General features: G+C 47.3%; 1 protein-coding gene across 2 annotated transcripts in view; it reads right to left on the bottom strand.

Moving 5' to 3' along the window:
* The window catches only part of NEXMIF (neurite extension and migration factor), a 121,241-nt gene that overhangs the window by 15,550 nt on the left and 81,136 nt on the right, over positions 1 to 24,555 (bottom strand). For both annotated transcript variants that reach the window (XM_052673152.1, XM_052673151.1), the window contains exon 2: positions 22,937 to 23,071. The gene's annotated coding sequence lies outside the window, so the exon portion shown is untranslated. The remainder of the gene's footprint in view (positions 1 to 22,936; positions 23,072 to 24,555) is intronic.

Below are 24,555 nucleotides of genomic sequence, written 5' to 3'. Positions count from 1 at the left end.
TCTTTTTGTCCCAATAAAATCTGTGCACACCATACGACAGAGGAAAAAAACCCAACGCACTATACATGAGGTTTCCAGAACCAGTATGGTTCAAAAGGTGATGTTCCAAAGGAAAGATACTGTGGGAAATGATCCTCCCACTCTGCTCATCATGGTGCCCATCGTGGCCACCATCCCCAGGCTATGGATGATGCCAAATTTCAGGGTCCCAGTTTCAAAGCTAGAAAATTCTCATGAGGAAATCAATCTCCGTGTAGTTTTATCCACTTCTGTCCTATCAATGATGATGACCATGGGAGAAAAGGCCGAGTGAAGGAGAAAGGCAAGACTGAGGTCTTAGAGAGTTCATTCCGGCAGCAAGACATCTAAAGCCTGCAGAGGTAGGGTTCAACAGAGTAAATGCTAGCTGCGAATACGTTCGGCAGTCTAGATATAAATATGGATAAAAGCCTCCAATTAGGAAAAAAATGGGAAAAAATGAAGTTGATAAAAAAAGAGCTTGCAGAGAAAATGGAGAACACAAAAATCATGAGAAGAAGAAACAATTTAAGAACTCGTGTGTTCCCAGAAGGTGTAAAGGATGGATGGCTTGTTAATATTCATAGCAAGCCTCCACTTTCTTCTCAGCTGAAAGCAGATGCAACAATTATCACAGAGCCCGAGCCCCAACTCCAGCAGACCCTGAGACACGATATTAAGAGCTGACTATTTTAGAGGAGATTCTGAAATAAATGGCAGTTTCTGACCTTACTCTGGGAGGACTTGAGGTGCAAGTGTTTCAAGACCTGTCACAAACAACTTTAAGGAAAAGGGAAGGAAGTGAACAAAATTATAGCCTTCCTGACACAGCACACATAAAATACAGAAGAAGCTTTCTCTGTAAATGTATTCTCACACATCATGAACAGCAGTATATCATAAAGGGAAAAAGGCAGCAATTAAAAGCCTCAAGAAGCTGAAACGCATGAAGGAATGTCTGAAATACAGCGCGTTTCAGCTTAATGGTAGAGAAGGGATTGCTGCTAAACCCAGAAGTACCAGGAGATGAGAGCGGGCTGAAAGGGTGGTACAGTGTGGGTGTGCAAGGGGATGGGGTGAGGCTGACGGGAACTGGGGAAAGCTGGAACCGTGTGGGTAGAGGAACATGCAAGCAGCAACATGGAGACTGGAAGAGGCTGAAAAAATGGGAGCAGCAAAGACAGCCTGCGCCCAGCAACAAACAGCAAGGAGCAAGGGGGATGGAAAGGCAATAGGGAAGTGCAGACCTGCCCTCAGAGCAGGGCAGTGCTGTGGAAGAGGAGACCGCTGACCCAGCCCAGAGAATGCAAGCGAGCAGTGGGAAAGCTCATGATTTAGGTAAGCAGCAAAGTGTGAGGCTGAATGCATCCGCAAGAGAACCCAGACACCCTGCACCATGGTGCAGGCACACAGTATTGAGCTGATTTGCTCAGTAGCTCCATGAAGGTCACAAATAACCTGGGCTCATTATTTTCTAGCAGACCCAATTTTAGGAATTAGGAAATCAAAATGGAGCCAATGCTGAGGAAAAGCACAGCTCTGCACTACACTGTCCCGCACTACAACATCCGCACAAAGATTGTCAGAAGTATCTAAGAGCAAATTGCTAGGAAATGCTTATGGGAGGCTGGCAGGGCCAGGACAAGAGGGACTGACTACACACAGCTTCAAACCGCAAACCGCAGCCGCCAGCAATAAGCCACAAAGCACAACGTGGGCCAGAACGGGGAGAGGCCCTTTGTGAAGCACCTCTGCCTCACTGCCTGCATTTCCCTGCTTGTGCTCAGCCTGCTGGAGCCCTGGCCATCTCCGTATGGCCACACACAGACCACAACATCACTCCTCTCCTTAAAAGCAACAGATTTCTGAACATGTGGTTCTCACTCAATCGCCGGATCTAAAGTTAAGATGAATCAGAAAAGTTAAGGGCCCACATTTCTGAGAAAACGAGGCTAGAATGATTAAAAACTCCAGCTCCTGTAAACCTGCAGGGGTTGAGAATGCAGTGAGATGTGGGGGGGTTAACATTACAAAAACACACGGACCTCTCCAAAGCTAATTATGTACCAGTCTAGCCTAAAACAACAAAAGCCATTAAGGAATAGTTCAGGGAGGAGCTTTGTTGATGGGAAAAATTGCTTCAGTTAAATAATATTATTTTACCAAAATTCTCATTCTACTGCAGTATTTATGTATAGGTCTACAAGACAGTATCTTAAAAGCTTAGCAAAGCCTTCCTGTGAACCTAATCAGGAAATACGAGCGACCAAGGTCAAGTACATTAATATTACTGAAGGCTTTCTAAGAAAAGAGATGCTTCACGGTTCCCTGCACACTGATATTATCAAATAACTCAACTGAAGAACGGTGTGTAAAATGTTGTTTAAAGACATGGATTAATACAGAGCCAGAACAGCACGAGGAAACACATTTCACAGAGGTATGCTGAAGAAAAGGCTCCGTTCTAAACGTCAGGATTCCCTGCTAGAAAAGTTTCTTCTTGCTGTTAACAACCTGTTTAAAAAAAAAAGAAAAAAAAAAGAGAGAGAGAGAGAGAAAAAAAATCTGTATGAATTTGTAATACATTGAAGTTTGGACTAAAGAGGGCAATTAAGCTGGCTGGTGTTGGAGGAGGATAGGAAAGCTCATCAGGACAGCTGCAGTAACCCTAGCGAGGTAAACGTCTCTTTTCCAATACTTTCAAATTAGAAATTTTATAGTGAAAAAGAAATCTTAGAAGAGCTCATTTTTTCTCTTATTAGCAATTAACACACATGGACGTGGGATAAAAAGTGCTCGTTTATAAAGTCCACAGAATTTTCCTAAAAGCATGGGTAGCAGGACCACAAAACTGAGTGCTTGGATGAGGCAGGGAAGGAACAGAGTTGCCACGAGGCGTGGAAGGGCTCCTTCTTACTACGGTCACACAGGGACCATTCAGTGCACATGGAGACCCTTTTCTGTGTGGATGCTGTGCCCATGTGTACCCAAATGCATCATCTGTGCCCAGCTGTGCCACACTCACAGCACCATCCAGGCTGCAGGGCTGCGGGTCACAGCAGCCCTCGAGAATCCAGGAGAGCCAAGCTGCTAGGGGACAGGCAAAGGCAACAGTGGTCCCCAGAATGGTTTCACTTCCCTCCTTCACACGGAACCCCTCAGATATTAAAGCTGATTTCTTAGCCAGTCCTACTGGGTCCCGCAGACGAGGTGAATGCAGGAGGGACGTGCACACAGCCCTGTGCAGCACCCACTGACCTGAGTGTGTTTCATGGCAGAGCAAGTGGGCTCAGCCAGCTTGCACAGCTGGAGCACCTCGTCCTACAGGGAAAACAGCTTCAAAGTCTCATCCCGTGATGTGCATCTGAAGGAGCTAATGCTTCTGACTAAAAAGAGAATAGGGGTAGGTAGGAAAAGCAAATGATCAAAACACTTATCACACAGTGAAAAGAAGTTATCGGGCCTGATAAGGTGTCTGAATTGATGATGATTATAAGATACCATCCATTTTTAGCTAATAATTCAGAAAAAGGATGAATTATTTGAGGAATAATATGTGATCATTTATTTAAAGACTTATTATAATGTATATGTTCTAGGAAGCAGAGTTAGGGCTGCATGAGCACATTAACACTTACTCGTCTGGACTGCTGTATGTTTAACCAAAGGCAGAGATTTCATAGCCCTGTATGAGGCTTTAAAACCAAGTGGCTGGTTTAGTTTATAGGGCTCCTGCATTTATAAAACAGCAAGTGATTTTACAAGGCTGTTTTATACACACTCTAGTTTTCCTCCACTTCTCTATTCACATTCAATAAATGTGCCAGCATTCGCCTTTGAGAACTGGTTCATTTATTTAAAATTCCCAAACAACCCCATCCACAACTCCGCATGCCTTAGCGGTTCACCCAATTAGTTGAGAGTGTCAACTAAATATGAAGATACGTCTCTTAATTTTCACTCAGAAAGATGTTGGGTTCAGCCCAGCACTGGGGGCGATTTCTGAAGGCAAAATCCTGCCTTGGGAGAGCCTGCAGCTCCTAAGATATCGGTCCAAATCCCCGTCTGTATCCAGGTAACAATTCGGAATGCTGATATTTAAGAGGAGAACTATCTGGACAGCTGCCCCAACTCCCTAGGAAGCAATGTTTAGTTAAAGTCTTGGATATCACTGAAAGAATATGTGGAGATGTCACACTGCGGCTGAAGCGTTTTTTCAAGTGCTGAATTATTCACCCGTGAATCTCTGATGTGAAATCCAAATGCTCCGGTACTGCCCTGGCTTTAGACAATGTCTAATTCCTTTCTGTGTCACGGCGGGGTCCCTTCATCAGCCTTCTTTCATCTCTAATCACAGTGAGGTCATGGATTATTACTCATATTCACCACACAGCTCAAGTCGCCGGGCCCAGGACTCTCAGTGCTCCGCCTGCTCCAGCCCAACAGCACCAGCAGCGTGCAGCACCCCGTCCGGCCACCCTTCTGCAGCCAGGAGGATGTCAATATGTTTCCCTGCTCTTTCCCTGTGAAAGCATAGCGGGAGGAAAAATCATAAACAAAAGCATTTATCAGCTTTTGCTGGAGGTGTTGCTCTGCATATCGAGTTGAGCGGCTGCGATTGTTTCATTAGGAGGAGCTGGGTTACGTCTGCGACGTTAACGAGTCTTGGAGAACAGAGGGAAAGAGTACTACAGGCATTGCCACAGAGAAGATAAATAGGTACGCATCCTGTCCCTGACACTAGTCAATACATCACAGCTTTATTCACTTAAGGCAGCCACGAAATCAATTCTTCAGTAAAAATATAAAATTTGTATCCAAATCTGTGCTCACTGCATTAGTGAGGCACGAAATGATGGAACAGGAGGAAATCCACGTCTATGCAGCAAGCTTTAGGTCCGCTGGTTTGCCTTTGCCTCATGCAAAGCCCCACTAAGTACTTTGTTTTCCACGAACCATCACCTTTTTTCTTCATTTTTTCTGAAAACCAAATAATTCATCTCTGTTCAGGTTCCTCACACAGCCACGTTCTCAGCCCCTCGAGGACAGTACCCACTGTGGCTGTGAAAAGATCTCAGGCCAACCAGCAGCACTGATACAAACCACAGGAACTACTAGAAGTAAAAAACCCTTCTCTTTGAAAATGCTAACAAAGAATTAACAGAACACATTCTAAACCAGTCAAAATCCCAGCTTCATTCTGGATAAAATTCTGAGCCTTGCACCCTAGAGAGTGAGACAAGGACAAAGCCAAAAAACAACAGTCAGTTCAAGTGTAACCCCAAGGGTGAAGTCACAGACCCTTTCAGGCTGAGGTTCTTATTCCCCAGTCTGCAGTTAAAAGATTGCAAGGAGATCTTGGGGATCCCATGCTTTGTGCAAACAACTTGAATCCCGTTTCAGATTTTCCAAACTGTGTAGTGCTTTTTGGACAGCAGCCGTCAATTACATGGGAGCTTTCAACTATTTCAAGCTAAAATTGATCAGCAATTTTTGAAGAACGCACTGCAAATTGCTCTGCTAATCACAGCAACTCAAGCCATGCAACTGTATTAAAATAACATCACTGCTAAGCCAGAAGCCAAAGGCAGCAAAGAAATGCTGAGTACAAGTTTCCTGCTCCGGGTTCTTCATCTTGCCCACTTGTATCTGCATGCTGTCACCTCCGTGGCTTTTTCTTGGTGATATTTCGAGATTCCAGATGGCTGCTCACCAATTCAGTGCTAACACCACTTTGTGTTTCAATGATGCTTTAGTGGGGCATGCTTTCAGAGGATGGCCTTGGTTTGGAGCACTGAGTACTGACCTCCCCGGGCTGCCGGCACGTGGCACTTACCAATAAGGATCTGCAGCCATACATTTTTACAGCGCAAGCATCAGCTGCACCTGGAAAAGACTCAGCTGAAAAACAACAGGTCCCTTCAAGGAAACATTGCCGTGCAGAATAAGGAGAAGATATTAAATTCCTTTCATGCTAACTTGCCTCCAAGCCCTTTAATGGAGACCAGGAGAGATGGAGACACCACAGGTACACGGGTGGTTTGCTCCTGGGTGATGATGTCTGCTCTGCCTCCCTCCCAGTACTCCAACCCTGAACTCCAAGAGCACTGCAGAGACGAACAATCGAAGCACCCAGCCTACAGCGTGCTCTAAAAGCACCTTCTTCTTTCTCTGTGTATTATTTTCCAGCTATGCAGTTAAGAGGAGAAAGAAATCAAGATGCAGAGCTTCATCCAGACAAAGCAAACATCGGCCAGATGTGAACCCAAAGCCAGTTCCGGTCATGCCATGCATCCTCATCACTGGGTACCCCCATCTCTGAGCATCCCTGTCACTGGACATGCCCATCACCAACTGTCCCTGTCACCGAACCAATCACTGCCTGTCCCCATCACCCAGTGCCCTCACCAGCAGGCACGGGCAGGAGAACAATTCCCTTGCCACCAAGGTGACAAAGAGAAAGGTGGCGAAGGAAGGAATAATCACCCAGCACTCCCCTGCATTTCACTTACGCTGGTGGAAAAGTCTCCACAATGGATTAAATCAAAGTCCGTTGCCAAGTTCAAGAACACGTTTAATGCAGATCTATTCATTTCAAGGAGGGTCTGCACAATGGATAGCTTTCCCCTTCAAAAATTATTCAGACCTGCACGCTTCCTTTTCATTCTTCTGTATCTTAACATTTAAAAGAGAAATACAGCATATTTGTAACTGGAGAAACATTGCACAAATCATAGCTTGCTGTGAAAGTGTATTTCACAAAGACTTTACATGGTAAAGGGACAAGGACTACTTGTTGATAAATTACTTTCACTCAGAGAGGAGTGGCATATTTGTGTGCACTTAAGTGGTGCCACTGTGGAGCAATTTGATGGAAGTCCAGTAAAATGTGGTGTGCAAGTTCCATTTAACCTCACTTACATCAAATCAATGGACAGGGATGGTGTTGGTGGACAAAGCAGAGCACAGTGTATGCATGCACCAAAGCACCCAAACACCCATCCTGAACCATCCCCTATCGCTCCCCTCATCCCTTTGGACCTGCCCACAGAATGAGGAAGCAAGCAGCTGCATACTGGGGACAAAGTGATGCCCCACAAGGGAAACTTATCAACCAGCAACACAGAAATTCAGTACTGAAGTGGAGCCCGAGCTGTATCCACAGCTCTCGTTTAAGGCAATGTTAGCACAACATCCTAAAGTCACTGAGGGGATTCCTGTCCGTCACCACAGAGAGATGATGCTGTGAACGACACAGCAGGCAGTGCCTGATTTTTCAACCTGGATCTTAAAAATGGGGATTGGCACGTCGAAGTCCATCCAAAGGACGGAGAAAGGCTGCTTTCACAGCAGGACAAGGCTTGCAGCAATTTAAAGTGATGGCTTTTGGCATGCCACATTTGAGAGGTTAATGGAGAAGGTATTGGATGGCATGTCTCAGCCAGTTTGTTAAACCTACATGATGTCCCGGTGCACGCTAAAAATCTCTGAGCAGGAACCGGTAAATGGGCTGCAGCAAGCTCCGGGCTGCAGTGCTGAAAGCAGACCCAAAGAGATGTGAGCTGTTTCAGAAAGAGCCAATTTACCCCAGGCACGGCAAGGCAGAGCTGGCAGCACCAGGTGCAGCAGCAGCTGCGGCCGGTCAGCCCCGTGCATGGGGACATGCAGAGCTCAGAAGGGCTCAGGTCAGGTTATCTGGCCTTATTTGAGGGTTTGTTGATATTTCACATCAGGTATGAACTGCCTGAGAAAACAGAATGGTTTCAATGGCAAGCAGAGTGTGACTTCCACCCTGCAAGTGACAGCTGGGCTCACCTCCAGTTTGATATGCTTTCATAGGACTCTGTGGGATGGCAAGTTTGGGGATCATGGGTCAGGTTCACCCTTACCTAGAAAAACAACAGTCTTGACAGAGGAGTGGCTTATTATAGCAAAAACTGATTAAATAAACCACCTGGTGAATAATCTGCAACACATCCTCATTGCTATTTGGCTGGGAATAACCTTCTGGAAATGACAGAGCACCCCAATGCACAACAGGTTCAGGAAGCTCCAGAAATCCCAGATGGCAGCATGATGGCTCTACAAAGCCCAGGGCTCCCATGCGTCTGCATAGACTCTGTGGCTGTAAATCCTGCTCCAAGGGAAAGGGCACAGGGAAGAAGTGTGCACAGAAAGATCCCTGAATGATGGAAACCTGCATTAAGAAGCGATGCAGCCCAAATGCAGATAGCTAGAGGGCTTTGGCTGAGTGGTACTTTTGCAGAGGGACACATATGCAGCATCAGTGAAGGAAGCCCACCCCAAGCAAGCAGGGAACCACAGCTAGAAGCTTAAGCTAACTAAAGGCATCTCCAAAAGCTGACATCACAGAACATGGCCTGGTGTTTCGGTGTGTACCAAGGACATGCCCTGCCAGCACAAAGTGGCTCTCCTTTAGGGTCAGGCACAGGACCAGGTGCTGTGGGCACAGTGCTGTATCCGTCTGCCAGCTGACAAATGCCCACAGCTCCAAGAGCTGCTCCGAGAGCCCATCAGAAATCAAACCTCTTTAGCCTGAGGGAAATGACACATGTTTTGTTGCACAATCTCCATGCCCATTATGCCCATTACTGAACACAGGTGTCACTGCTGGTTACCTCCACCCGCTGACAGGCTGTGGTCCTCCCTGCTCTCAGCAAGCAGCACTTCCATGAATAGTGAGCAGATCTCTGGGTTGAATGCTGCCAGCAGGTCAGGTCACTGCTGCAACTCCTCTGCCTGCAGCACGCTGTTGCTTTTCTTGGTGTTGATTCGCCAATATTTCACTAATACATCCCTGATATGGGTTCTTTGTATAGCTCAGGAAGAAATGTCACAGTTACTCTTGCTCTTTAGATCCGATTGTGTGCGGGAGGTGAAGTGCCACTGAATTTATGCTAAGATTTTAAAGGATGCTATCAATTTGAAACTCACAAAGTACTTCAAGTTTTTTCATCTCAGTTAACAATCTCGCAGCACTGCAGAAGTGAAGGGTTTCAAACCATCTAAATATAGTGCTTCCCGCTCCCTGGCACCACCATCTTCACCTGCCTGGTGCTCTGCCAGCGCTTACGCTCCTGGAGTTGGCAACAAGGTGACAGCATCACCTGCAATGCAACACTGTGCCCGGCCCGCCGGGCTGCAAAGAAGCACTTAAAATGTGTCCCAGATATGGCCTGGAGGCTCAGACAGCAAAGTCACATAAACGGAATAAAGGTTTGCGGTCTTTTAAATGATGCAATTTAAGCCAGTCCTACAAGTGCTGCACACAGAGGGATCGGCCCCGTTCCTCCTGCAGCTCTCTGCCAGCCTGGCTGCACATCACCCCAGCTCATCCTCCCGAGGCTGTGCTAAGCACTGCTCATCTGCTCAGGATGCCCAGCTGCAGGGCACCGAATCATTCCCCCTTCTTACAGAGCTCCAAATGAAACAAAAAGTATTTTAGATGGCAAATGGACTTAGAACAGTGTGCAAATAGGTGTAGATTGCACCAGTCCATTATGCAGAGGTCCCTGACCTGTGCTGGTGCATGTCATCATGCTGCAAGATACAGGAAAGCCGAAGGAATGCAAGATTTTCTTTGGAAGTCTTGAAAATCTTACAACATGCAGATGTGCATCACCCATAAAAATATTCCACAGCAAGTTAAAAATCTCTCTTATAAAAACACAGCTCTAAAACGCTTCAATGGATGGAAACCATTTTTAGTTTTTTTTTTTTCTTAAATTGCATCTGGGCTGACAGCTTGAACACTGAGCTGCAGCCCGTGAGACAGAAATACCAACTCCGTGCTAACAGTAGAGCTGCTCCCATCGCTGTAATGATCTTAATCAAAGCGTATTGTGATAAAAAAGGGATTCTGGTTTGACTGCCTTCAGTGTGCTCTAGCTATCTGAGTGTCCAGATTCCATATTACTCAGGAAAGCTGCCTCAAAGGTTTTCCAGGAACGGCAGCGACAGCTTTTCAAGGTGCCAATGGCATATCTCAGTGCCGGGTGAAGAACAGCCCCTGTGCAGATCCTTGCTGCGTGCGGTCCCCAAGGCACACAGGCAGCACCCAGCCCTGTGGCAATGGCAACTGGAGCCCAAAGTAACAGCACAAACCATCCCTGCTGCGAACATGCTGTGCTCTAATTTGTGGCAAAATGCAACAGGTGCTACAACACAGGCGGGGGAATGTGAGGAGGAGGAGAGCAGCGCAAATGGGAACAAGCGCCTGGAAAATGAGACGTACCCAGGGAGATGCTCTATTTAAGTGCTATGCCAGCTAAAAGTTAAGCAAACAAGCTGATGAAACAAATAATGCATTGCTACCTCCCACCTGCTGCTAGATTCCATGGCAGAAGTGGGTCACACAAGTGCAGGTACTGATAGCAGGTAATAAAATACTCTGTGTCACGAGCTGCTCTGTGAGGCGTTACCTCTGCCACATTGCCAAGGAACAGGCTGGTTTGTGGCCAGGGCACCACATCTGGGTATTCAGCCAGGATATGAGCAAAAATTTCTTCTCAGAAAGAGTAGCGCTGCATTGGCACAGGGTGCCTGTGGTGGGGGGGTGACACTGCCCCTGGAGGTGTGCAAAACCGTACAGATGCAGCACTGAGGGATGTGGTTAATTAAATGGTAGTGATGGGTTGACAGCTAGACTTGATCTGAGATGTCTTTTCCAACCTTGATGATTCTACGATATCATCTCATGGGCTCCAGACACAAAGCAGCACTGCAATGCCAACAAGGTGCAGCTGGAAGGCACCGGGCATGCAGGCTACCCAGGCCTCCCCCTGGGGCCGAGGGCTGCATGCCCCATTTCCACGCTGACCTGCTCTCTTCTCACAGAACTGGTTTGCACTGGAGGGAGCCCAATTGTGGAATTGTGGAAATTTGGCTCCATGATGGCATTTCCCACATCCTGCTGTACAGCCAACTATGAAAAACAGGAGAAATTACAGAAATGGAGTTCCCTTCATGCTGTCTCTAAGCACTGACTAATTACCACGGTTTAGATAATAGCAACAGCTCCTGTGCAGAGACAGGAAGAAAGGTATTTATGGGCAGCCCTGAGACGTGGCTGGGCCATTACATTACAGCTGCAACCTGTGGCAGCTCTCCTCTCTTTGCAAGGCACAAACTCTATCCTTTCCTGATTTGCACACCAATCCACCTCAGTGCATGAAGCTGACCTTTATTTCACTGTACCACCAAAGGACCTAACAGGGTTCCGTTACCTGAGTGTGCAGGCACTAAAACAACTCTGAAGATTGCTGGTTGCAGAACAACTCGAAACAGAACTTACATTAGATTGCTGTGAACTAGTACAAAAAAAGAAAAAGAAAAAAAAAAAAAGAAGTAATTATGCTACTGCCTGGTAAGCTGTGATTCTGCGCTGTCTGGGCACAATCTTAGGATTTATTGTTAGGCACACGAGACCAAAGCAGAGAGCAGCAAAGGCGTGGAGGTGGGGTGGTCCACCTTTCAAGCCTCCACGTGAAAAGCAGGTTTCCTTAGAATTTCACAGCCTCGCAGACACAACCAGAGAGATTCAGGAGACACTCCTGCCCTTTCCCAGCAGCTTATGTATTATTCCTTAAAAATAAAATAAAAAAGGAGAAGAAAAAAAAAAAAAAAATCAGAGAAATGCAGTGCCTTCATTCCCTTGTGTTGTTTAAAGCTTTTCTCATGGCACCACACAATGAGCTTTCTTCAGGAAGTAGAGCAGCAGCCTTGCCTAACTGCAGCGACACAGTTCCAGCTTCAGTGCTTTGAGAAGGTGCTAGGTAAAAAAAAGAAAAAAAAGGAGAAGGAAAAGAAACTAAAAGAGAGAGAAAATGAATGAGAGCACAATAGGGAACATGAATTGCTGAGGGAGAGAGAAAAAAAAAAAAAAAAAGGAATCATGTGTAGGTATAATTGCAAAGCACCAGCACGCTTCTGGCGCTGGGGAAAAAAGGAATTGCGGGTGATTCGGGAGTATGACAAAGAATCCCTTCAACAAGTTGTCTTTTATCACAACTTTGCTGCTATATGGCTACACTGCAACAGGGAGAAATTGCATCATGTCAACAGCAAGTTTATAGAGATAAACTGACTGAAGACAGTAGCAATACGCTGGCAGTTACTTTGTGTTTTGCTTATCGCACCGCAATAAATTCACTGAGAACAGCATAAACAGGAGATTAGAAACAAAAATACGTCGTGCTCAGGAAAGCCAGCTCCTCCACAGTCTCCACTGCGGCCCAGCCATGGATGTGGGCTGCCCTCGGCTTCCAAACCTCAGGCCTGATGGAGCCTCTGGCCCCTCCAGTGCAGGCTGGGGCTGCAAAGGAGCCCCCCACTGCTTCAGCCCCTGCACTGCAGCTCCGCACTGCTGGGGCTTCTCCAGCATGGCTCCTGGTCCTTCTGGTCTGGACACAAATAGTGAGCATGCAGTCATCAGATTCTTTTGTTGCATTCTGAAAGCTGGGACTTCTAAGTTTATCTCAGAAGGACATTGGAAAGATGAATAGAGAGAAATTATGCAGAGAAAGAGAAAATATTCAAAGAGTAGAATTATGTATGCATAATTGCCTGGCTCCCTGGGGTGCATGGGCGAGTACACCAAGTCACTTTGTGAAATCATTCCCCACAACTCCTGTATCCTAATTATAGTGCTGCAAGTGGGGAGAAGCTAATTTTTCAACAGTCCTGACGGGGTAACTGGAAGAGCTGAGAGGACACAGTTAACCCCTCGTCTACCGCAGGCCTGCAAGCAGAGGTGCAAACACAGAGAAAAGCAGCGTGCAGGAAGCTCACACCCCAGGGCAGTAGGATCATGTAATGCTGTCAGCGCTCGGTTCAGCACTCTTGGAGCCCAGCCAGGCAGCCTGCATGACCAACCGAATCCTGGTGCCAGTTAGGGGCAGCAATGCAACCACGACGACACGTCGGACAGCTCGGCATCAGCCACGCGGCAGCTCTAGCAATCCCTGCTTGGAATCTGCTACCTCTTCTGCAGGAGGGGCCCCGTCCCCACGACAACCCAACCCAGCCACCCACTGCTGGGGCTGAGCCAGTGCAGAAACCAGCCGGCTGCTGGCACCGCTTAATGCACACTGCAGGTTTACACTCACTGAAAATACTCCTGGAAGTCCCTAAACTCCCCTATTTTGACTAAAGCTGTCACTACTATTTTGACCACAATCCCTCTAAATTTCTTGTGCTTGTTCTCATTTACTACAAATCCCTCAGAAGGTTGCAGTTAGGATTGTTTTTCCTTATCGGAACAGATGCAGGTACATAATATTAAGAAGAAAGATGCAACTGCACTCCATCTACCCATCTTGAGAAGGCAAGGACTGCTTTTCCTTGGCCAGCCTGTACACAGTACCACCAAAAGCATGGCAACGTCACGTCCAGCTTCCTTGCCAGGGCTGGCAGGGATGAGGCAGCAGGCTGGGTGACCACTCAATCCCTAGGAAAGCTGTCTCCAAACATTACAGATACTCACAGGATTTAAGACCAGAAGGGACCACCAGCTCATTTAGGACCTCCTACCATAATAGACAATTACATTTTGCCCGGTCACCTCCTCATTGAGGCCAATTATTCATTCAGAGGTTAATTTTCACAAAGACAGGTTTGACTTCAAGCACTGATCTCAGCACATGAAGAACTCTTAGTGCAGCCTTGTAAGTGATGAACCCTCTGCCAAGCCCATGTTAATATCTAACCCTTAAGTTCAAAAAATTAAATATTTGAGCCAAATTGAATAATTTTGTCTTTTTTGCCAAAGTAATAGACAACTTTATTACTTAATCCTCTAGCATTGTCTCAAGCTCTTTCAAATTACTGCCGTTTGAATGTGATCTGAGCTCTCCTGTGTTTAACAAACCTGTGAGAGCCAAACTTCCTAAATACTGAAATCCTTGTCTGGCCAAGAGCCACAAAGGAACAGCTCTGGGCATGCAAGGGATAGAAAGCAGCAAGAAGCAGACCTGGGTCCTGGGAGGGTGGCTTAGCCCCACATCTCCACCAGGCAGTATAATGTAGGGAAATGAATGACTACATTGTACTGAAAAAAACTAAAATCAATACAGACTGGAAAAGATTTTTATCCTCTTGCATATTTTCTGTTTCTTTGGAAAGATCTGTTCACTCTGGAGAAAAACCTCATTAGACATGCGGAGAACCAGACCTGCAAAGGACAGCAACGGCCACTGGACTTCTCAGATGAGGAGGTTCTGGTTCAGAGCCTTTCCTGGGGTGATGTGGATTTCACACTCTCCTCAAGTGATGCTGCCTTTGTTAACCTCAATGACAAGTGCTCCACCTGCCCAACTCAGGCAAGCACCTTGTGTCATCCACCCTCATGTCCTCCCCAGCAAGGGGAAGGCAACACGACCACGTAAACGACATCACCACATACAAGGAGCAGATTGGAGATGGCATCTAGCTGCAGCACACAAGGTCAGTGCTGCAAAATACAGATGCACAATACTGTCTACACAAATGTATCTCTCTTGCCCTTGGGAGAACTCCGAGGATAAGAGCATTTAAAAAACAGATGCAAAAAAGAATCAAAAGATGAGAAGTAGGGCTGGAACCACAACAGGGTAACAGGAGCAGCTCACCTCTCGCTCGGATCTGAGCTCAAAGCAGCAGCAAGGCAGGAATTTCCCGACAGATGGTTTATTGCTGAGCACGTTTCTGAGCCTGCCGTAAACATCAGCAGCACGATAGCCTCCTGCTTGATGGTGCAACATAAATGACAACACCTAAATGAAGACTTGAACTGCTGTCTGCATTGAAAAGTGGTCCTGTCTGAACCAAGACTTGTAACTCAATTGCTACAAATTTATTTAGGTTCTCTGGGTGAGCTTCAGGAGTGTCAATACAGGACCCATCAGCCAGGCTAACTTCCTATCTCTATTATTTGTCAAAGGCCCAAATATGTTCGCAAACTAAAGCACGTACATCACAATGATGTACTCTATATTCAGTTTGCTGCAGCACTATCAGCAGACAACGGGGAGGTTGGCTGGGCAGAGTGATTATAAGGGTGAGGCCACAGACCTCCATAATGCCAAACATGTGCACTCCTTGCTGATAAAGGGAAGAGCTTTAGGGAGGAGCTGTAGGTTTGGGAGACATTCCTGCACAAATCAGCTCAACCACTTTCAGCATAACACAGGAATGGGTGTGCAAATGTTAGAAGGACACAACCAGGGTATTTGCCACGACATGCATCATGGTGCAATGGAAAATGAAAAATGGGCAAAGAGGCTGTAACTGCAGGATGCAGGGAGCATTGGGCAAGGGTAGCAAAGAGGAACCCTGGAAGTGCACTGCAGGACCTCAGCAATACAACTGCAGTTACTGCAAAGTAAGACATTGAAAAATAAAAGCCATAATGGAAGACCAAATTCAGGCAAATGCCCCCCAGCTGGCCATGAGGATGTCAGGGCATTGAGAACAACACCTCTCCATTTGCTTAGCCAGACCCTTGGCACCTCCTGGGGACAGACCATGTGCAACAGGGCTTTACTGCACTGTTCACAGCTCTGAGATGCTCACCCTGTAAAGCGTGCTTCAGTTATGGCACATCCTCAGCCATAAGCACAGGGCAGGCCTGCAGGAAGGGAGGATGCATCACTCCTCAATACTTGGTGTTGCAGTTAGGCACGGATGATGTTCTGACCAAAAAAAAAATAAAAAAAAGGATCCAGATATAGCAGCACTTGATGTAAATGTTGCTTCAGAAGAGCTCTTGTATCAGTATCTGGAGCGATGAGGAGTTTTTGGGGGGGAAATGAGAAACAAGGAATATCATGAAGTACTGGAAGTGCTGTACCAGCATTTATATAATAAAGTGTTTCTCAAGGTGAGACTTAATACTATTATCTAGAAAGTTATTCACTTTTTCCGAATCTTCTTTCCATGGCACTTGCAAAGCCCTTTTCCTATCTGTGCAGAAAACTGCTGCGGATGCATACAAAGACAGTCCCTGTGTGTATCTCACTCATGGGCTCCACAGTGCCTTTAACTTCTGCAGCCAGGGCAGTGATGTGGCCATGGTCCTCCACCAAAAGCCTCATGTTCTTAAGAGGGATGCACTCCCAAATGCCACGACCACGCACTGCTGCCAGCCTCCCACTGGACACTGCAATGGTTACACACCTGTGCTCCCCAACACTGCCAACAGACCTGAAAGGGGCAGCTCTGGAACACCTCCAGTAAAGCACAACCACGTCACCAGGAAAACAGCCCTCTCAGGACAGGACAGAACTGCTGGGAAGGCAAAGCCATTGGTGAGCTACATACAACAGCAAACCCAAACTGCAGCACAGCAGCAGAGCTGGCGAGGAGCCGAGGCACACGAGCTCAGCTTTTGGACTGGGTGCACAATCTGGCACACATCAAAGATCTGATTCACACCATCACATAGTTCTTAATTTCTGCATTGAATTAAAAAAAAAACAAAACAAAAAAAAAAAAAAAAACACCAAGAAATTGACAATCTTCCCCTGCCTTTTGCCCAGCAGTGATCAGTGCAAGCTCCCAGTCCTGACTGGCACAACAGACAGTGCCACAAAGGGAAGGGATGTTTAGAAAACGTTTTTAAACAATTCAATTTTAAAGCAATTTGTGCGCAGTGGCATCCGGCATTCTTGACTGCAGAACAGACAGCAGGCTGGATCAATTGTGGGGTGGAGGTGGGTGCAGGAACGCAGGAGCAGCAGACTGTGGCATTGAGGCTAATAGCTTTGTAGCAATTTATTCAGTGAGAAATGCTGCACAGAGCAACGCGGGGGTCTGCCAGAACGCGGGCAGAGAGGACTGGGAGGGGCATAGGCCCCAGCTCCAGAGTGGCAGAGAGCAGAAGGGGTTGATACTGAGCACTCCAGGAAAAGCAGGCAGCTTACAAAACAAAAGGAGTGACAATTAATGGATCCAAGCAGGCCATTTGCAAAATAAAATCTCACTGAAGAAATGTCATGTGAAAAAAAACCAACACGAGAAAAGCTTCAGTGCTGTCATAGCATCACTTCATGTCCAGTGCTTCCTTATGGTTCCTGATTCAAGGCTGTGCCACCCCTAAGCAAAACCATGCTGCCAGCAGGGAGCAGGGCTCTACATTTTCATACCAATTGCAAGGGAAACAACACGGAGACATCTCCAGCCCTGCCCCAGCTTGGTCCCTGTCACCTCGTCAGCAGCAAAGCCCGACCTGCAGATGTGCCCCAATGCTTCCTCTCCTGCCTGGTAGCATTCATCCATGCTTTGCTGTTGTGTTTAAGGCATGGACAAGGAGAGGTAATTATGCAATAGAACAAAAGGAAATGGCTTTCTGGAACCTGGTTTTAACAAATGAGGAAAAAAAAAAAAATCATCAAAAATGCCCTGTGATGCAAGCTCGAGAGCTCTACATCTTGCAGACAAAATTTGCTTAGAATCGCTCCTGCTGGTGTTTGCAGCCCAAGGATAACGTGATGCTCTTTCCACATCGCGCTAGCTCCATGCCCAAGCACATATGGTCTGGCTAAATAAGAAGCCTTGGAAAGGCTGTCAACAAGACTAGGGGAAGGTGTGCATCTGCGCAGAAACATATGTGTGCCCCGGCACTGCATGCTGAGCCACACAGAGGCTACCATGCCCAGAGCCCCAGTGCCACCTGCCCAGCTGTGGCAGCAGCACGGCGCAGGAACACCGATTCTGCCGCCATCTGCCTCCACACTCCTTCCCTCGCTGCCATCGTGCAGCAGAGCAGTCTGCCTCTAAGGTCCCTCTTGCCATGGTATCTAAAGAGGATGCTCCTGCTAATGCCACCAATGTGGGCTTTCACAGCATAGCTGCTGTTGTCCTGATTGCGTACCTGCTGACACGACTGCCTGAAAGCTGTGTGTGTGCCTACGAAAATCTCCCCTGGTACTAAAAGCAATGGAATAATCTACTATTGCAACTTGCATCTCTTAGAGAATTCTGCAGTTAAAAAAAAAAAGAAAAAAAGACTGGTTGAATTTGATTAAACCTTTGGAACCTCTCCAATATTTCCAGTTATTCCATCTGTAGAAACACTCTACTGGCACTTGGCACATTTATAGCATTAACTGCCTTCTAAATCAGCAGCAGTTCTGCCTAACAATTTGGCATTTGCACACTGCCTTGTAAATTACCCACCTTACATTTTTGGGTATGAGGACAGTCCCCTCCAAAAAGCCTATTACTGCTCCATAGAAATTCTTGAGGAAGAAAATATCTTATGGGCTTGTTTTCTAACCAAAAAAAAAAGGGGGGGGGAGGATGGCATTCAGTGGGCATGGTATTAATACTGTGGCTCATAGTGTTACTATGGCAGTAAAATGAAACCCAGTGCTACCAGCTGGTTGCTACACTGCTATTAGATCCTCTTTTCTGTTTTTGACCTTTCTAGAACACTCCGAAATACATTAATCTATTCAAAATCCATTTAGGATCTAAAGCACGATGCAAGGTGAAAGTGTTTGTGAAGCAGTCTTTCTATCAGGCAGTGCTTACAAAACAATTGCAATTCCACAGGCAAGGATTTGCTTGCTTTTGTATGCTACTACAACAGAAACAGGAACCAGGTTGGGAACAACGGCGGATCCAAATCAAGCCACAAAGCAGCAGGAAACCACTCAGCAGTATCAGCGGTGATTTGTGCATTTCTTGCTTGAAAACAAGAGCAGGGAAGGTCGGCGTTGTTACCTCTGCAGCTCCAAGCACTTCTCTTTTGTCTACCCAAGTCATCAGAGGCAAAAAAAATCCCCCTTCCCAAACAGCTCTCAGCCCCGAGCTCCTCCAAAAACCCCTTCTCCACATCTGTAACCACACCAGACCCGTTCTTCTTGCGCCTCCCTGTCAACACAGTGTAGGAGAGTCTCCAGAGGAAGGGCCCAGCTCCTGCAGAGCAGCCTCTCCCTGGCCCGCGCTTGGCTGCCTCCTGCCTAGCCAACATGCTGCTTCTTCATAATGGAGGGAAGATGGACAAGGCACAAGTAACCCTCCACTTGCCTTTTGCTTCTGAAATATGCCTTACTGATTTTTACACTGTATGACCCTATAGCTTTAGAAGCCCATTGTCACCTGAGGACTTCAAGATGGTCCCTGTGCCGTGCATCATGACTGCTTGGAATTTGACGCAGAGCTCAGACGCTGTTCAGATCTCTGTGTAAAGTAGTACTGGCTGCTATTGTTGGGGCTAAAAAGGAATTTCTTGCTTCCTACTTTGCAGGTTCATCTCTAACATGCAGAGCTGTACTGCTCTGATCCCATCCGCCACAAGAAGCAGTGACTCAAACTGCCTTACTCACTGCTGATCTTGAAATTAGCAACTTAGTTAATGCTCCCCATGCTAACATTAAAAAAAAATTGCATTTTTCTGTTCTTCCGTACTCTACCCTCTTCCCTCACTTGGCTTGTTTCCTATTGTAACTCCAGGAAGAACTGATTTCCCTTGGCTGCTCTTAACTTCTCACCTAACCACCAGCAGTCGCCTGCAGCACCGAGGACCCACCACCTCCTTACCCACTGTAGAGATCCCCCAACATAATGAGATCCCACTGCACATCTCAACCTGCACTGGCCCTATGCCCTGCTGGCACTGGGTGTCCTGGGGACACCAAGGGACACGCAGGCCCCTGAGCTCAGCCACAAGACCCAGTGTGCCCCTTGTGCCTGCCGCCAAGGTGCTGTCAGAGTGCTCCCACAGCACCACCAGCCATGCCCCCAGCACAGCAACAGGAAGGATCTAGGCCTTGAGGCAAGGAGATGGCCTGAGCTCAGCACTTCCACCAACAGGGCTGCTTGCCAAAAAAAGGACAACCACCAAGAAAGGGACAGCCCTACAGCCCCACTGCACTTGATGAAAATGTCTGCTCCCTCACAAAAAAAAGCCAAACAACAAACCTCTCCCTGCAGCCAGCAACGCATACTAGATGACTGCCTTCTCAACATGAGAGCAAAAGGGCAAATGAATCACATTACACTCCATGAATAAAAGCAGTCTTAATGCAACAGCTACTTAATGACTTTGTTTTCAACATGCCAGGCAGCGCAGCCTCATTTGCATGGGTGCTGAACACCCTGAGTCCCACTGCAGGTATGGGAACCACGAGTCCCACACCTCAAGGTTCCCCCTGGGCCCTCTTCTTGTTCAGGGGCCCCCCAGGAGAGTTTCCTAAGTTAAAAGCTGGCTCAGAGGCGGTTTTATGGGTATGGTGATGGGGTGACAGTTGAATTAGATTTTAGTGCCCTTTTCCAAGCTTCATGATTCTGGCTGTCCCCTTGCAGCTCAGCCAGCATGCAGGGCAAGGGGAGTCGCACCATGCTGTGGGACCAAGTGTCAGGCTTTCCGCCAGCAGGAACACTGCACCCTCCCCTGGAGGAGAGAAGGACCTGCAGAATGCTCTGATGTCTGTTGGTGAAATACATTGGAGGACAATCCTTCCAAAGCAATACCAGCAAATCCTCTGCCAAGTAAAAAAGTCCAGTGTAAACGATGCACTGCCAAAACCTCTTCCTTCGCTGTAAAGTACTGTTTAATTTCATCCCTTAGGCATCTATTATCTCACAACCCATTCTATTTTTCCACCTATTACTGCTTAATTTTCCCCATCCAAAAAGTACGTACAGACACAAGCCAACTTCTTTCACGGCACAACTGTTGATGAGAAACAGGCAGCTGTTTTGCCAGGGTCCTAATGACCAGTCCATGAAGCAATGCTCCCCAGCCCTTCACTACCCCCGTGCAGGAGGGCATAGAGAATCTGAAATCTCTCAAAGTAGAGAATCCGAAGCCCTCTTATGTTGGGGAATCAGCACTGTGACTGTTGGTGAGATGCACCCACAACAGACCCTGGGAAAGCCTGAGCTTTCCAAACATCAGCACAGGACAAATCACAGCACATAGACTCCAGAACTCAGGTCAAAAATGATTGAAACAGTCACAAAACATGCCTTAAGACAGCTGCAAAATATCGCAAAGGCAAAAATTAAGCCAGCCAGAGTGCCTAGTGAAAGCACAGGAGCGCAGTAAAAAAGAAAGCTAGGTGTTGATTCAGGGCTGTGTTCCTGTTCCTGCAGGTATTTTTCATTCAGAAATAATGCAGTCTACAAGCCCAGTTTGGGTTAAACATTTGCTTAAACATTGCTTCTCCTTTTTGCATGAGGCTGTTTACAGCAGCCTTGGGTGCTCAGTACTTGTAGGGCTCACGCTGCACTTCCCATCAGCAAAGCACCTGCACCTCCAAGGCCTTTGTATAATCAGCAAATATACAGATGTTATAATTAAGAAATATACAAGGAAGTTAAGCTAAACAGGTTATCACGCTAAAGAAGAATGGATGGAAAGGTTACCCTTGTCCTGGGCTCACTGAGAAGACTCCAAGAGGCGCAATCTCCGAAAGAGATCCTTCCCTGGTTGTAGTCAGCTCTTAAACGGAGTCAGGAGATGTGGAGCAAGGCTCCACCCTACCAATAGCACAGATGAAGGCAATTCACCTGTGCTCCAAGGGCTGACTCAGTGCTTGTCTCAGGTGGTCAATCGGAGGTTCAGGACATGATTCAGCAGTTCCCATACAGCCCCCCAGATAGCGGGCTGACGTGGGACAAAGGAAGGGCAAGGGAAGCATTTCCTAGAGACCAGCAAGTTCTGGAACTGGTCTGGTACCCCTGGCCTGGACCTAGCTGTGCAGATGACCACCTCCCATTGGGACCCCGCTGCAGCCCCTGGGGCTCTGCCCAGTGTGGTTCTTCTGCTTTGCCTTCACTGAATACTTCATTCGTACTTCCTACCACAGCAAAAGGCATCACTGCCGTTTTCCACTCTGTTGCTATCCTGCCTTTAGATGCTCAATTAAAAAAGAAGCTTAAAAAGCAGCTACAAGCATCAGCAAGCATCAGTGCTTTCAGGCACTCCTGTCTTGTCCAGGAGGTGTTACCGCAGCAAATAGAAATTGCAAGCAGAGGCTGCACGGCCATGAGTCAGGAAGGCAGAAAGGCGTGAAAGCAAAATGAATGGAAAGGCAACAAACCCGCAATATTTCAGTGCTGGCCCCAAGCTCCTGGCTGGCCTCCATCTATCAGCACCATCGGTGCCAGGGAGCTACTGGGGCTGTAATTACTGTATGCCAGGGGCAGCGCCAGGCTGTGGCCACGTGGCACTGCTGGGGTCACCATGAGTGACAGCAAGGGCAAGGGAAACCCACCTTCCTTGAGATCTCTGCGCACCTGTGGGAGTGGCTGACTCCCTTCGGCATTGTGGGGTGCTCAGCAGCCAGTGGGGAAAGGGCTTTTTAAAGAGATGTAAAAAGAGGATTTGGTATTGAAACACATGCCACAGATGGTGTAGCAGACGAGGATTAATTCATGAATCATATTTCTTAAGTGATACAATCTCTCTTTTCACTTCCATGCTTTCCCTTTTTGACTCAGAAGTGGGGATCTGAGATGCCCTGCCCAGATATGAATTTTGCATGAACAAACACTGCAGGGGAAAAAAAAAAAAAAAAAAAAAAGCAGCAATAAAACAGAAAACCCAGATGTGCAAAGTGAAGTCTTCAGATCCAAGCAAACGCATACCCTGTCTGTCTAGGGAAGAAGGTGAGTGGAAACACGATGCGTACAGGATACGTATCGAGTGCGCTGCTGGCACTGCATGGAGCAAAGGGCATCAGTCACACTGCATGGTGCAGGCGTCCACCATTCCCAGCTCACTCAGCTTTCTCCCCTGCAGAAGGTGCCGCTACTCCTGGCTTTCATCACCAATCCAGCTTTTTCAGTCAGTTTGACAGAGCAGTTCTGTATATGCTTAACAGCTTTGTTACGCCACCTCACTCTTACTGGTACAGCTTTACCCTGAGCACAAAGCTTTAAGTTAGAATAAGGGTGAAAAATTACTTACCCTTAAATTACTTCAACCTTTGTCTGCTTTGTGTGTGATGTGGGCTTCTCTTTTGGTTACTATTTCCAGATTTGGTCTTTGGGTAGGTGAATGGAGGAGGAGAATGAAAGGAGTTGTATTTGATGACGATGGAGACTGCAAAATAAAGAGAAGCACTTTAGTGCGGAACAGGCCTTTCCGTACACACACATCAGATTAAATTAAATTAGTGACACCTACAGAAATGCTTCCTGGTGTTTTTATGCACAAGTACAGACATCACAACCGCCAAAAAGCAGCATTTCCCAAATCACACAGACACTGCGCTCGGTTGTGGAAAGAACCGGGCTGGGGCTTCCACAGCGGGACGCAGAACCACGCGCTAACGCAGCAGAGTACCAACACAGCACCCAACAGTGCTTCCCATAAGCAGTGCAGTGTTCAGCCCCTGCCCACCGGCCTCGGCCAAACCCTAAGTGTGCTAACGAAGGCAGGAAGCTTTTCCATTCTGATTAGCAGAGAGGGGAAGGGAAAGCACAGATGAATAGAGCTGCTTGAGGCATGGAGGACAGTGCAGAAACAAGAAGCCGGGTCTGCTAACCCAGAGCCTCCACCTTGCCACGCTGGGAGCGCCCAGCAATGCATGTGTTATCGTTTCTTCCAGTGCTACAAAACGTGGCACCTGGTGAGAGGTTTGTCTGGAAACGCAGCTAATGCAAATTACTGGTGGGCAGCAGAAAACGACCATTTCCCATGTGTGTTTAACGTGTGTAGCAAGTATGTGAGCAACATTGGGAAGCAGAGGAACCTGGCACTAGAGGAGACACGACACATGGGATCTCTGCAGTGGGACTCCACCAAACACACAGCTTGTGTAGGAATAACTCCCCTGGTTCAAGCCAGCAGGTGGGCCCAGTGAGGGTATGGCCACAGGGCAGCACCCTGGAGACTGGGGCTGCTGGGGGCAACTCAGTGCAGCCCCGAGAGCACGTAGAGGGAAACCCGCAGGCAGGAGGATGCTCAGCCAGAGACCATGGATTCATACAGGGAACAGCAATCAGAGGCAGACATTGGTGTGCAAGACCACATCTGTGTACAGCGCCCTGTTTGTCACCAAACACAAGCGTAGGGAGAATGCAGAGGGTGTTTGATCTCCATACACACTGCTGCTTAGTGAGACAACTGCATGACCTCAGGTGGCCTTGGGCTGCCTTGGACAAAATACGATGGGTGGAGGCAAGCAGGGAGAAGAAATAGCTTCTCCTTTTTCATCATTGGAAGATTTTCTGTATAGCTAGCCCTTTACAGACTGGTATTTCAGATTGATCTTTAGGGTTTGTGGTGGGGAAAAGGAAGATGGAGGAGGATTTCAGCAGGCTCAAAGCCACGGGCACACTGCAATTTCCCCTGGCAAACTTCAGCTGCTGGCCCAGGCAGGTAAGAGTGCAGAGCATGCACCATCCCCGCTGTCACTGCAGGTATGTGCTGCCCAGAACGAGTGGCAACACTGAGAGATCTGGGTTTGGGATTTGAGTATAAATTACAGAGTAACATAAGAGAACTGAAGAGGCAGCTCCACTCTTTCCTGCATTGTCTCTTTCACATTTATAAGCCCATTCCATGCCTTCCCATTTAGCTGC

This window comes from Tympanuchus pallidicinctus, unplaced genomic scaffold (genome assembly GCF_026119805.1).
Source record: "Tympanuchus pallidicinctus isolate F22 unplaced genomic scaffold, pur_lepc_1.0 scaffold13, whole genome shotgun sequence".
NCBI classification, from domain to species: domain Eukaryota; kingdom Metazoa; phylum Chordata; class Aves; order Galliformes; family Phasianidae; genus Tympanuchus; species Tympanuchus pallidicinctus.
This window is presented reverse-complemented; position numbering and strand designations above follow the sequence as displayed.